This window comes from Lycium barbarum, chromosome 12 (genome assembly GCF_019175385.1).
Source record: "Lycium barbarum isolate Lr01 chromosome 12, ASM1917538v2, whole genome shotgun sequence".
In the NCBI taxonomy this organism is placed as follows: domain Eukaryota; kingdom Viridiplantae; phylum Streptophyta; class Magnoliopsida; order Solanales; family Solanaceae; genus Lycium; species Lycium barbarum.
The window spans coordinates 78,237,715-78,253,390 of NC_083348.1; the positions used below are offsets into that span (position 1 = coordinate 78,237,715).

Consider the following 15,676-nt stretch of genomic DNA (forward strand, 5'->3'; position numbering starts at 1 on the left):
TAGCTCTCACATTGAGGGTGAACCACTATAAATCTGTGTGTGCTATTTATTCTTCGCTTACATCACGGCGTAAGTAGGTTCTGTCTAAGGAGGTTGGTATTTAAGTGGTCCAGCTGTGACCCTCCAATCTTTCCTGGGAACCTGCTTACAAAGGTCGGATTTGGGATTCAAATCCTAACAACTGGTATCAGAGCAACAGGTTGTGTTGTGATTTAGAAACGATGGGAGGCGAAGATGGTACGACGCACGGCATCGGTAAATTCGATGGTACAGACTTTGCGTTCTGGAGAATGCAAATTGAAGATTATTTATATGGCAGAAAGCTTCATGAACCTCTGAGTCCGAAACCAGAGGAGATGAAGCAAGCAGATTGGAATCTCCTCGACAGACAAGTTCTGGGAGTCATTCGGCTGACGTTGTCGAAGAACGTTGCTCACAACGTGGCAAAGGAGAAGACCACCGCAGATATGATGAAGGTATTGTCTGACATGTATGAGAAACCTTCGGCAAATAATAAGGTATTTCTCATGAAGAAACTATTTCATCTAAAGATGATGGAAAATGCTCATGTTGCTGCACACGTAAATGAATTCAATACCATTGTAAATCAATTGTCATCGGTAAAAATTGATTTCGATGATGAAGTGCAAGCTCTAATTTTGTTGGCATCCCTACCAAATAGAAGGGAGCCAATGAGAGCAGCGGTTAGTAATTCTGTCGGTAGTGACAAACTAAAGTTCAACGATGTTAGGGATCGTATCCTTGCTGAGGAGGTGCGCAGGACAGATTCTGGAGAGGCATCGACGAGTTCTGCTTTTAATGTTGAAAACAGAAGCAGAAATTTTGACAGAAACTACAACCGAAATAGGGGCAGATCGAAGTCAAGAAATGGCAGGGGTCAATCCAGACCAGGACGAACATTTGAGTGTTGGAACTGTGGAAAACCAGGTCACTTCAAGAAAAACTGCAGGGCGCCAAAGAAGGAGGACAACAAGGGGGCTGGAATCAACGCTGCTACGGAAGACATTGGCGATGCGTTGTTGCTATCGGTTGACAGCCCGATAGACTCTTGGGTGCTTGACTCAGGAGCGTCCTTTCATACCACCCCACATCATGATATAATGACAAACTACGTGGCTGGGAATCTCGGCAAAGTTTATTTAGCCGATGGAGAGCCGCTAGACGTTGTTGGCACGGGAGACATTAATTTGAAGATGTCAAATGGATCCTCGTGGAAGATTACAAAAGTTAGACATGTTCCAAAGCTGATGCGAAACCTGATTTCAGTAGGTCAGCTTGATGATGAGGGATATGATCTCAACTTTGGTAATGGGTCTTGGAAGGTGGCGAAAGGTGCTATGGTAGTTGGCCGAGGAAAGAAGATTGACACTCTCTACATGACGGATAGCTGTCGTGATATTGTTGCTGTGGTTGACAACACAAAGAAGACAGATTTGTGGCATTGTCGGCTTGGGCATATCAGCCAGAAGGGGATGAAGCTGTTGGTGACAAATGGCTTAATTCCGGAGCTGAAGACGGTGGACCTTCATACGTGTGAGAGCTGCATTCTCGGAAAACAAAAGCGAGTAAGCTTCTCAAGTGCAGGCAGAGAGTTGAAGGTCGAAAAGCTGGAATTGGTGCACACAGACGTGTGGGGACCTACCACTGTACCCTCCCTTGGAGGATCACACTACTACGTGACCTTCATTGATGATTCAACCAGGAAGGTATGGGTTTATTTTATGAAAAATAAATCCGATGTGTTTAGTGTATTCAAAAGATGGAAAGCCATGGTCGAGAATGAAACAAACCTCAAGTTGAAGTGTTTGAGGTCCGACAACGGCGGAGAATACACTGATGGTGATTTCAAACGGTACTGTGCCGATAATGGGATCAAGATGATGAAGACTATTCCTGGAACGCCGCAACAGAATGGAGTAGCCGAAAGAATGAACCGAACGTTGAACGAGCGTGCTCGGAGTATGAGAATACACTCTGGACTGCCCAAGACATTCTGGGCAGATGCAGTCAATACCGCGACCTTCTTAATTAACCGAGGACCGTCAGTTCCCTTGGATTTCAGAATTCCAGAAGAAGTCTGGAGTGGCAAGAAGGTAAATCTTTCATTTCTGAAAGTGTTCGGTTGCTTATCATATGTTCATAATGATGATACGGCTAGAAGCAAGCTTGATCCAAAATCAAAGAAGTGTTACTTTATTGGCTATGGTGACACCGAGCTTGGGTACCGATTTTGGGATGAACAAAATCGGAAGATCATCCGAAGCAGGAATGTTGTCTTTAACGAAGAGGTACTGTACAAAGACAAGCTGCAAAAGAATTCAGAATGTCAGGACAAGGAATCGGAAATAGTCGATTTGAAGGACTTTCCGGCACCTGAGCCGCAGCCAGGTACAACCGAGGCAGAGGAACAAACAATCCGAGAAGGTGCTGATGAAAGTGCTGATTCTGAAACAAATGAACAGACGCCAATCACAGAGCTGCGTAGATCATCCAGGATCAGGAAGCCGCTTCACAGGTACTCTCCATCCCTCAACTACATTCTACTCACTGATAGAGGGGAGCCGAAATGTTATGAAGAAGCAATGCAAGTCGATGAATCGACTAAGTGGGAGCTGGCAATGAAGGATGAAATGGATTCACTATCGGCAAATCATACATGGGAATTATCCGAGTTGCCAAAGGATAAAAAGGCATTGCAAAACAAATGGGTTTATCGGATAAAGGAAGAACCCAATGGAAGCAAGCATTATAAAGCAAGGCTGGTTGCAAAGGGATTTCAACAGAAAGAAGGCATTGACTATACGGAGATCTTCTCTCCCGTAGTCAAGATGGTGACTATCAGAACTGTTCTTGGGCTGGTAGCAAAGGAAAATCTACATCTGCAACAGATGGACGTGAAAACTGCATTTCTTCACGGTGATCTAGACGAGGAAATCTACATGCGACAACCGGAGGGATTCAAAATCAAAGGAAAGGAGAATCTGGTGTGCAAACTTCAAAAGAGTCTGTACGGACTAAAACGGGCTCCAAGACAGTGGTATTTAAAGTTTGACAGCTTTATGAAGAAAGCTGATTTTTCAAGGTGTGAGGCAGATCACTGCTGTTACTTCAAAAAAATTTGAAGACTCGTACATGATACTGCTACTCTATGTCGACGACATGCTAATCGTAGGAGCAAACCTACAGGAGATTGATCGGTTGAAAAAAGGGTTATCGGAAGAGTTTGCAATGAAGGATTTGGGAGCTGCAAAGCAAATCCTTGGGATGAGAATCGACCGAAGCAAGGAGGGCATCAAACTCTCACAAGAAGAATATGTGAGGAAAGTTATCAAAAGGTTTAACATGCATGATGCCAAGCCAGTCAGCACTCCCTTGGCTGGACACTTTCGGTTGTCAAAGGATCAGTCGCCGACAACCGAGGATGAGAAGAAGCAGATGGACAAGATACCTTATGCATCTGCAATCGGTAGTCTTATGTATGCAATGATATGTACAAGGCCAGACATTGCACATGCAGTGGGAGTTGTCAGCCGATTTATGAGCAATCCGGGAAAGCAACACTGGGAGGCTGTGAAGTGGATATTCAGATATCTGAAAGGCAGCTCGAGTTCAGCTCTGTATTTCCGAAAATCAAAAACAGGATTGCAAGGGTATGTTGATGCTGACAACGGTGGTGATATTGATAGCAGAAAGAGCACATCCGGGTATGTTTACACCTTCGGAGGTACTGCAATCTCTTGGGTTTCCAAGTTGCAAAAGATAGTAGCTCTCTCTAGTTGTGAGGCTGAGTACGTTGCTGTGACGGAGGCCACAAAGGAAATGATGTGGCTACAATCTTTTCTGCGGGAATTGGATCAGGACCACGAGGGAAGTGTGCTATATTGTGATAGCCAAAGCGCCATTCATTTGGCAAAGAACCCGGTTTACCATGCTCGAACGAAGCACATACAACTCCGGTACCATTTCATTAGATCAGCTTTGGAAGATGGAGCGCTAGTGCTTGAGAAGATCGCAGGGAGTCAGAATCCAGCAGACATGCTGACAAAGGCAGTGACGATAGACAAACTGAAGCTATGCTCAACTTCAGTTGGCCTGCACGAAGTATGAAAGTAGGAAAGAGCTGTTGCATCGATCAAAGTGTGAAGACAAATTAAAATTAGTCTTCAAGTGGGAGATTTGTTAGGTGTGGAATTGGCCAAACAAGTCAATTCTTTTGTTCACATAGTCGTGATGTAAGCGCTTACCTCATGATAGTCGTGATGTAAGCGCTTACCTCATCATAGGAAATTCATTCCTATAAATAGGTAGCTTATGGTTCATTTGTAAACACACCAAATTGAAGAAGACAACACATCCCAAAGAGAGAGAAAAATCTAAGAGAAATACTCTTAGTGAAAGGCCTAAGTAAGAGAAGGTCTTTGAGAGAATTTTCTGTGGTAAAATTCTTGAGTGTAATTGGGATTGGGGTTGTGAGGTTGAGTGTTGTAAACACTTGTAATATTTCTTCTTTAATAAGATCTGCAGCAGCAACGTGGACGTAGCTCTCACATTGAGGGTGAACCACTATAAATCTGTGTGTGCTATTTATTCTTCGCTTACATCACGGCGTAAGTAGGTTCTGTCTAAGGAGGTTGGTATTTAAGTGGTCCAGCTGTGACCCTCCAATCTTTCCTGGGAACCTGCTTACAAAGGTCGGATTTGGGATTCAAATCCTAACAAATATAACAAGCAGCAAAGATTTTAGGAAAACCTCAACAATATATATATAAGGGTAAGAAAAATTGAGAATTCGAACAGTTCCGTTTTCCTTTTTTGCATTATGGTACATGAACAACTTTAAAGGAAACAAACATAACAGGAAAGTAAAGATGACTAAAATAAGTGTCATCTTAGCAAAAATCACGTTCATGAGAAATCAATAAATACAATGTGAAGTTTACTAAACTACCTCTAATTATTAGATGCTTTTTGAGAATTGAGCAATATTAAAGAGCATTATTTCTTTAATGCTAAGGGCATAGTTGGAAACACCTGTCAATTTTTGTCTTGAATTCCTAAGATGACACTTATTTTGGATTTTTTTTTTTTTTTTTGCTAAGTTAATACTTATTTTAACATGGAGGGAGTATTGTTGGACATATCAAGACAAATAACATTTTTGAAATTGGAAGAAACTGTGTTAATTTCACGATACTGCTTCAGCTTCCATATATCCACCGATCAAACCCCAAATTTGCAATTACCATAGCCTGCAAACACAAAATATGAAAAGAAAAAGTCAATAAAAACAAATGGAAAACTCTCTTACTGAAGTTAGATATATAGGTCACGGAAGAAGAAAATATGAGTTACTTGGATCAGTAATGGCGATAAGACCATTGTTTCTGAACCAACATGAGCCTGGTAATATATATTCATTACCACAGAGGCATGGTTGATGGTAGTGTTAGGGTAAAAGCATGATCCACCAGTTTGAATGAAGGAGCAGCCAGCCAACCCCACTTAACCACACACATAGTGGATGTTGTCCTTCAGTTGCTCTTCTATAGTTGAAGGTTTTGGAACCCACCACTGCAAAATGCAAACTAATTAACTCTATACATATCATAATATTTACTTTTAATTTTATTTTATAGCTCACACACAAGTTTTAGCAATATATATGTGAATTAAAAAATTTAAAATTACTAATTGACACGAGATGCATGTGTGACACACGGGATGCACGCGTGACGCACGAGATGCTCGTACGATGCACCCACAAGCTAATTTTTTAGAATATACCTGAGACTTTTATTAAGATTTGGCTTTAGGCCATCAATTTCATTGAGTCTCCCTACTCGTATTGTTTCTTCAATTTCAACAAAATATTGTCCAAACTCGTACATAATATTTAATTAACAGAAAATTAAGTTACCTGTCCAACTGCTTGTGCATTCGCTGGTTTTGAAGTTCCTACATATAGAACATATTGAAGCTTAATATATGAGGCTAAATTTATGTTTTTATATTTTTCAAATGAAAAAAAAGGAATAAGTCGTTTTGGTGAAGGAACCACTGGAATATGACTCCTATGCCATGAAGCTATATAAATATATGACCAGCAGAGAATGCAACAACAAAAAAAGAGTTGGAAATTATGATAAGCTAATTAATTAAACCATTGATTTTTATAATCTCATACACAATTGAAGGGAGAAATGTTCCATAGGGGAATGGAAAGAGAAGAAGATAAGAGGATGAGAATGGGAAAGGAAGAGTGACTTTATTTATAGAGATGTCATGAAAAAGGTCATAGTGGCCTCACAAAACATACTTATACATATTTGAATCTTTCTTTTATGTGAAAATATTAGTCTATTAAACTTGTTTCAAATTATATTTTGCCTTAACAATTTTATATATGCTTAATTATTGAATTAAAATATATGTTAATTTGGATTATCGGATACTATAATCTCAAAAAATCAATCCAGGGAAATAAATGAAATTAATTGACATATGAAAAGCTCAATTTGGATTATCGGATACTATTATCTCAACAAATTTCAGTAAAATAGAAATTAGAACAGCCTTCATTTGTTTGATTTTTTATTTTAAAGAAGTCTAATATATAAACTAATAAAAATATTTTCGTTCAGATACCTTTTTTGTATTTTAATATCTTAGAATTCTTAGAAAATGTCAAACTGATATTACAAAAACAAAGAAGTAAAAAAAAAAAAGATGTTTAAAATAAATCTACAAATTTAATTTAATGTCGGTTTGGGCCGGGGCTTAACACGGGCCAAATGACACTAGTACTTATAGAAAACTTTAGTGTTACCCCATCCATTATATCATCTTGCCTAATCAGAACAAAGCTGTGATTTGAAATACCCTCAGTTTTTGACTACTCGACAAAGTTCTCGAGGGTGCTTGAGTTGATAAAAATCCCTCAAGCAAAGATGATTATAAATTGTGCTTCTAGATAGGTATGCATATTGCATCAGTTACAACTTTAATTGCCAATTATATAACACTGTTACAATCGTCTATGATTATATAGTAGCTAGTAATTAATAACGCAAGAACAATTTTTTCTACTTATGAGAACAGAGACAAATCTAAATTTGGTAGCGTATATGAAGAATAGCTACTTAAATAGAATAAAAATTGCCTTTACGATCATGGGCGGCTCAATGAAATTGATGCCTAAAGCCAAATCTTAATAAAAAGTCTCAACTATATACAATAAAATTAGCTTCTGCGTGCGTCGTACGTGCATCTCCTGCAACGTATGTGCATCCCGTATCAATTAGCAATTTTAAAAAAATCACATATATATTGTTAAAACATGCATGTGTGTGAGATATACAACAAAATTAGAATGAAATTATTACAAGCTCGAAATAATGAAGGATGATCTTATTTCAATGACTTGATAGTTAGACTCAAAATTATTTGGTGTTATTTAAATAAACTTATGAAGAAAGATTATTTTATAAACAAGACTAGTTTGACTTATATATATACAATAGTCTTAACTGATTTTATGAATAGAAGAAAATAATTAGATAAATATGGTTGATTAGCTCTGTAGAGGGAAACGATAAGATTGGTAAAAAGATAGTTAGGTTATATTAACAGTTGAGAGAAAAAGAAACTTATTACTATTAATATATACTAATAGAAGATTAAAAATTATATATATAACGATAATAACTTTTGTAGGTCTTGTTGGAAATCTTACGGAAAATACTCGATCATGAACACTGTAGGGATCTCTTCAAAGCTTGAGGCATGTCAATTAAGACATCATCCTTAAAGATATTTCACCCGGTAGGGGTGTATCCCCCAGGGTTCAACAAGTTCTTCTAGCATAAAACTAGGAGCCAGAATCTAATAAAGATTTATTTCTAAAAAACCCAGCACACAAAAATGATAGGAAGATTTTTTATATTGATCATCCAAAAGGAAAAGACATGATGAGTGTATATAAATAGAGGATCCATAATATATGAATGGTTAATGGTTCCAACGGTAAGAAGATTTAATGAAAATAAATGAGATTAATGGAAATGAAGGAATGAAACAAATGTCAAAACAGATGAAAATGAATTAGTCTCATTTGAATGTTAACGTTGGAATTAGACTTAATGGATAACCAATGCTATTCAAATAAGCTATAACATATAGAATTAGAATAATGGATAATCAATAATAGTCAATAGTCTGTTATCAAACAAAACAGACGTTACAATCTTTCAAAGTGATAATAATCTTTCATTTTTTTCGCAGATTGCCCTTGCAGAGGTTGGATTCACAAGACAGAGTTTTACCTTATAAGACAGAGTTTCATGCAAACTCTGCCTTAAGGCTGGAGTTGCTACCTCAAGGCAAATTCTGCCTTATAAGGTAGAGTCTCATGCAAACTCCGGTTTAAGGGTAGAGTTGCTACCTTAAGGCAAAACCTGTATTGTGATTTTTTTTAATTTGATTTTTAATTGAGCGGGGGTTCGAACCTGAAATCTTTTTAGGCGAAGGGCTAAAATTAAAGACCAGCAATTTGAGGGGCAAAAAGATCACCCCCGAATAAGGGCAATCGTGCAAATTGCCCATTATCTTTTTGAGATATTATTTTTACATCAGGCCTTAGGCTTAAAACAAGTGCTTCACTTGCTTTGGGTTGACCCGGCCCGATTATGACTCGACAGTCTATTTTTAGAAAACTATCTTCAAAAGAGGAAATGTTAAACCTGCAGTAAGTACTCATTATTCGCTATCTTTTCCTTATATCAATTCAAGATCGAAAAGGGTCAAATATATCCCTGTACTATCGGAAAAAGGCCAATTATACCCCTCGTTGTATTTTGGGTCCAAATATACCCCTACCATTATATTTTGGGCACAAATATACCCCTCCACCGTTAAAGTTGACCAAAGTGGACATGTGGCATTGACATTTCGGTGAGTTGGATGCCACGTGGCATGCCACCTTATACCCCCTTCACATCTTCACTACCACTGTCACGACACCCCTAAAACTATCTTCACCATATTTGCCGGCGCTATCACCTTTCTCTGCCATGCAATGACAACAGCCGCCGCTATCGCTAAGCCATCCAATACTCGTCTGGGATGAATCGGATAGAAATTTCAAATAGCAGATATAACGCACGATGAGGGTTAATGATGGCGGCGATGGCTGTCATTGCATGGCAGAGAAGGGTGGTAGCGCTGGCGGATATGGTGAAGATAGTCTGAGGGGTGTCGTGACAGTGGTAGTGAAGATGTGAAGGGGGTGTGAGGTGGCATGCCACGTGGCGTCCACCCTACCGAAATGTCAATTCCAGATATCCACTTTGGTCAACTTTAACAGTGGAGGGGTATATTTGTGCCCAAAGTATAACAATAGGGGTATATTTGGACCCAAAGTATAACGAGGGGTATATTTGTCCCTTTTCCAATAGTACAGGGGTATATTTGACCCTTTTCCAATTCAAGATTTATTAAAGATTATCCAAAAGAAGATATATTTAGACATGTTCTTTTTTATTGAAAATTTGTGAATACGGAAAAAGCCTTATTTTTAGGTTCAAAAAGTGCCACAGTCACAGCTCAGTCCAAAAAATTGGAAAAAAACTTTCATATCTTTTTTTTTCTTTTTTTGAATTCTCAAAAGTAACACGTCCAAACTCCAAACACCACCTAAATTTTGCTCAATTATGAAATTATCGATGCTAAATTTGGCCCATAAAAGATAATTAAAACCCTTCCAGTTTGGACCGGTCGGCAATGTAATTGTTTAAAGATTTAGATGGGTGTTATCCTAATCAACTCAGAAAAATGTCAGGTTAGCTTAGACAGCATTACTATCTCAAAGGAATCCAAAGATAATTTTGTCAGAATAAAGGGGGAAAATGATTTTGGACGTACAGTTTAATTTTACAATTAATGTACTTACGTTAAATTATCTCTTATAGTAGATCAATTTGTATATCAGAGAACTAAAAATACGAAAACAAAAAAAAAATTGTTCCAGGAGGGTTGGTTTAGACCTGCTTGCATTATAACTCATTTGATCCAAGCGAACTTTGGAGGAAATGTGTTATGATTAGTTTATTAGCTTATTTTGCTTAATCCTCTCGAGTCAACCTGTTCATTTGTTGCCCCTGAAGTTTCTAATATACCTGTCAGTTTGAAATTGCTTGAAGTCGTTCATCTCGTTTTATTTATTTTTCTATTCTACTCAAACTAATGGTATCTAATAGTAAGGATCTAGTAGCTTAGTTGGTTGGTTATCTGAACTTTCATTTTGTTGGTGTGTTGAAGATAATGACTCCATTAACGTTTTAGAAGAGAAGAAAGTTCTGGAAAAGAAGAAGTCGTGTTTGGCTGTTTGTGTGTCAACACCAACACAAATGAAGCCTTTAGGCTTTGACCCTCTTTCACCGATTGGGCTTTTAAAAAGCATTAGGTCTTTGGGAGGTATTGGGCCTTTTCCCATAACAGACAGCACAGTGTTCAGAAGGCCCAACTACTCAACTCACAACAACTCAATTTCACAAAGCAATCCTTTATTCTATTCAGATTATATACCTAGTAAATATGATACCTAATTTTCCTATTATGTCATTTTATACATTGTAGAGGAATAATTAGTGATAGTGATGTATAGGACCGCTGGATAGTTAGTTAGAACAGAAGCATCTTTTTCATTCTGATTTTGTATATATACCCGAACATAGATGATGAAAAAGACACACAAAAAATTTTCTCATAACATTTTATCTCAACTTCCTTCATGGTATCAGAGCATTAAGGAACATTTTCCTTTGTTCTTTTTTGTTTTTTGCTTCACTATTTTATCACTTGTAATTCTCAGGCTTTACCATGACTGGGAATGCAAATCAAACAAATGAAGGTAACATTTCAGAACAGTTTGTGACTAATACTGCTGATATTTCAAACCCCTATTACCTACATCCATCTGATTCACCAGGTATGCAATTGGTGAATTCAGATTTTGATGGTAAGGGGTATGCAGGTTGGAGTAGGGCCATCATCATAGCTTTATCAGCCAAGAATAAACTTGGAATGATAGATGGTAACCTCACTGAACCTGATTCATCATCTGCACAGCATCAATCTTGGTGTAGGTGCAATGATATGGTCATATCATGGATCCTTAACTCACTTTCAAAAGACATTGCACAGTCTGTCCTTTATTCCAAAACTGCATGAGAAATATGGAAAGATTTATCAACTAGATTTGGACAGTGTAATGGTGCAAAATTATACCAGTTACAAAAAGAACTTAATGATGTTGTCCAAGGTTCTAATGACATATATAGTTGGTTATTTCACTAAAGTAAAGAAAATATGGGATGAGTTAGATGCACTAAATACTTTTGATCACTGTTCCTGTAACTGTACTTGTGGAGGAAAGATAAAAACTGTTAAATCTCATCAAGATGGGAGGTTAATACAGTTTCTGATGGGTCTTAATGATGCATATTCAGGGGTTAAGAGTAGCATTCTCATGCTAGATCCACTTCCCTCAATTGGACATGCCTACTCTCTGCTCATGCAAGATGAGAAGCAGAGAGAGGTACATGTTGCAGCTCATACTTCTGAGGTTGCCTTCTTGGTCAGAAATCACCAGAAGTTCAACAACAACAATCAGAAATCTTCAATGACGCAGAGGTTTGGAACAGCTGGAAAATTCAAACAGAATTTTGACAGGAACTATGATCAACAGAAGGGAGGATTGTTTTGTACTAATTGTAAAATGACAAATCATGTTGAGGGAAATTGTTATAAGCTGATAAGGTATCTAGCAGATTTCAAATTCACAAAATCAATATCCTACTTAGCATAACAATCAGTACTCTCAGCACACAAATCAGTACTCTGGTCATAATGCAGCACAGGGAGGAAAGCAATACCACAACAACTATAAGAATAATATGCAAGCTTCGGGATTCAGTGCTATTGAAACATATAATGCAGAAAATATGAACATGATGGGTCAGATTTTTCAACTGCTTCAAGAGGTGAAACTTGGCCAACAGAGCAATCAGAACTCTGATGTCAATACTTCTGCCAACTGTGCTGGTATAATTACACCTCATTTTAACCCTGCCTCCTTTTCTTTTTTATTACAAATAGATTCATCTTCTTGGATATTAAACTCTGGTGCTTCTGAGCACATGACATATGACTTAAACCTTTTAACAAACATTACCCCTTTGTTTGTGGTGTTATATGTTAGTTTGCCTAATTCACAAAGGTTGAAAGTCACTCCTAAAGGGAGTGTTGCCATATTTCCAAATCTGGTCTTGCATAATGTACTCTTTGTACCAGATTTCAGGTTTAACTTACTTTCTATTCACAAGTTTACCACACAATTTGACTGTTTCTTATTTTTCTTTTCTTGTGGTGCAATTTTCCAAGCCCCTTCAATGAAGAGGCCAGTGGTTCTTGGGGAGGTTAGAGATGGGCTTTATCTACTCAAGTCCAATCCAGTCAAGCCTAAATCAGTCAATCCAGTCAAGTCAAGCCAACATAATCAAGTGCCTGATAGCACATTAGTTTCTAAGTCAATTTGTGAACAGTTTTCCAGTGATAGTATTAAGTCTAGTTTTGTTTCTTTTTCTTGCAACAGTGATACTCAGTCTGATCATGTTTCTAGTTTTTCCATTCCAAATGTAAGCCTATGGCATTAGAGGTTGGGACATTTGTCCATTTCCAGTATGAAAAATATGTCTAAATTTTCTTTATCTTCTCTACATACTTTGATTCCTTGTGATGTGTGTGCAAAAGCAAGACAAGCAAGACTTTCTTTCCCAGACAGCACTATTTCCACCAAAGCTATATTTGACCTAATCCATGTGGACACCTGGGGACCCTATAAAGTGAATACTTATGATGGGAATAGGTATTTTTTTTTACAATTGTTGATGACTTTAGTAGGGGAACATGGACTTTCCTTCTAAAAACTAAGTGTAATGCCTTTCCTACTTTACATAAATTCTTAGCTTTTGTTGAAAGACAGTTTAATAAAAAGGTTAAGATCCTTAGAACAGACAATGCCAAAGAACTAGGATCCAGTTTGGTTAATTCAGAATTCCTATCCTCTCAAGGTATTATTCACCAAACTAGTTGTGTAGCAACCCCTCAACAAAATGGAATTGTTGAGAGAAAGCACAAGCACTTATTAGAAACTTGTAGGGCCCTTCTCTTTCAGTTAAATTTGCCTATAGTGTATTGGGGGGAGTGTCTTTTGACTGCTACACATCTAATCAACATGCTGTCTTCTAGGATTCTTGCCTTCAAAACATCTCATGAGATTTTATTTTCCAGAAAACCCAATTATGACTCTCTAAGGACTTTTGGATGTCTATGTTTTGCTAGCACACCATCTCAATTCCGAACCAAGCTTGACCCTAGGGCAGTGAAATGCGTTTTTCTTGGCTATCCTTTTAACCAAAAAGGATACAAGCTTTTAAATCTCTCTACAAATAAGGTTTTTGTTTCAAGGGATGTCAAATTTCATGAAGGTATTTTCCCTTTTGCGGATTCCCCACCTGATTTTAAATCACCTCCTATTTTTCCTACTTCTACTCCTTTTGATTATTCCTATTCACCTGATTCAACACCTACTTCACCTGCACCACAGTCTGATCCTAGTCCACCTTCCTCTACTTTCGCCTACTCAGTCCCCTAATGATGCTATTCCCATTACTCACCCTGCTTCTCCTTTGCACCATATTTCTGAGACTAGAACATCTTCTAAAGTGACTAAACAACCTAAGTATTTGGCTGACTATATATGTAATGTTGTTTTTTTAACTGATCTGACTTCTTGTTTTACAGCCCTCGTTACCCCTACTGGTTTGCCTTTCTCTGCTCTATCTCAATCAAATAAATCCCTCATCAATTCTGTTTGCCTTACACAACCTGAACCCACTAGTTTCTCTAAAGCATCCTTATACCCCTGTTGGCAAGAAGCTATGACAAAGGAGTTTGAGACTTTGGCAGCTAATCAAACCTGGGACATTGTTGATCTCCCACAAGGAAAAAAGGCTTTTCCCTCTAAATGGGTTTATAAAATAAAATACATAGCAGATGGCACAATTGAGAGGTATAAGGCCCGTTTGGTAATCAGGGGTGATGTACAAAGAGAGGGAATTGATTATAACGAGACATTCTCACCCGTCGTAAAAATGACTACTGTGAGATGTCTCCTGGCTGTTGCTGTGAAGAGAAATTGGTCTATCTTCCAATTAGACGTTAACAACGCTTTTCTTCACGGGGATTTACAAGAGGAGGTGTATATGCAATTACCAGCAGGTTTGTCAATTTCTGATCCTAACAAGGTTTGTCGACTAAAAAGATCTTTATATGGGCTTAAACAAGCCTCGAGACGATGGTATGAAAGGCTCACTGGTGCCTTAACTTTAAAGGGATTCTCTCATTCTTTTAATGATTATTCCCTTTTCTACAAAAGGACTCCTAATGGCGTATGCCTCATTGCAGTTTATGTTGACGATATTCTCATAAAAGGTGATGATCAAGATGAGATTGATTCTATCAAAGTTTTTCTTAACTTTGAGTTTCAAATCAAAGATCTATGTCTGGCCAGTTTTTTCTTGGGTATGGAATTAATCAGAGAAAAATAAGGCCTAATCGTCACACAGAGAAAGTTTATCTCGGAATTACTTTCTGAATTTGACTGCCTTGATAAAAAGTCAGCACCTTCACCTCTTGAGCCATCAACCAAGCTTCGTTCAGTTATTGGAAAGCTCATACCAGATCCTACAATGTAATGCAGATTAATAGGGAAACTAAATTTTCTTACTCACACTCGTCCTGACTTAAGTTTTGCTGTGCAACACTTAAGTCAGTACATGCAGACACCAAGAGTACCACATTATCAAGTTGCAATACATTGTTTACGTTACCTTGTTGGCACTCCTAGTTTAGGGCTTTTCTTTCAATCAGGAACTTCTTTCGACATTGCCGCCTTCTGCGACTCCGATTGGGGATCTTTCCTCGACTCAAGACGGTCTGTTAGTGGGTTTTTCATCAGTCTCGGTGGTTCTCCGATTTCTTAGAAATCAAAGAAGCAATATTTGATTTCCTTCTCCAGTGCAGAGGCTGAATATCGTTCTATGTGTCGTGTAGTTGCGAAGTTAACTTGGTTGGTTCGCTTTTTGTCAGATCTCACCATTTCCCCCATCGCTTCCAATACCACTGCACTCCGACAGTCAAGTTGCCTTGCATATCGCCAAGAATCCCGTCTTCCATGAAAGGATGAAGCAGTGGAACTCGATTGCCACTTTGTTCGTCAGCAATTCTTAGCTGGGTTGATTTCTCTCCATTTTGTTCCTTCCTCTTCTCAATTGGCCGATGTTTTCACCAAACCGTTGCTTGGTCTTCCGCATCGTACCTTGATTAACAAGTTGGGGGGTTCTATTACACCCCTCCAACTTGGGGGGGGGGGGGGGGTGTTGAAGATAATGACTCCATTAACGTTTTAGAAGAGAAGAAAGTTCTGGAAGAGAAGAAGTCGTGTTTGGCTGTTTGTGTGTCAACACCAACACAAATGAAGCCTTTAGGCTTTGAACCTCTTTCACTGATTGGGCTTTTAAAAAGCATTGGGTCTTTA

General features: G+C 38.2%; 1 long non-coding RNA gene across 1 annotated transcript; it reads right to left on the reverse strand.

Moving 5' to 3' along the window:
• Nucleotides 1–5,087: 5,087 nt before the first annotated feature.
• On the reverse strand, nucleotides 5,088–6,280 carry LOC132624781 (uncharacterized). The gene is made up of 3 exons (XR_009576535.1): nucleotides 5,939–6,280; nucleotides 5,374–5,592; nucleotides 5,088–5,270 (listed from the first exon to the last, which is right to left on the reverse strand). It is a non-coding gene; the product is annotated as an uncharacterized LOC132624781 (long non-coding RNA).
• Nucleotides 6,281–15,676: the final 9,396 nt, after the last annotated feature.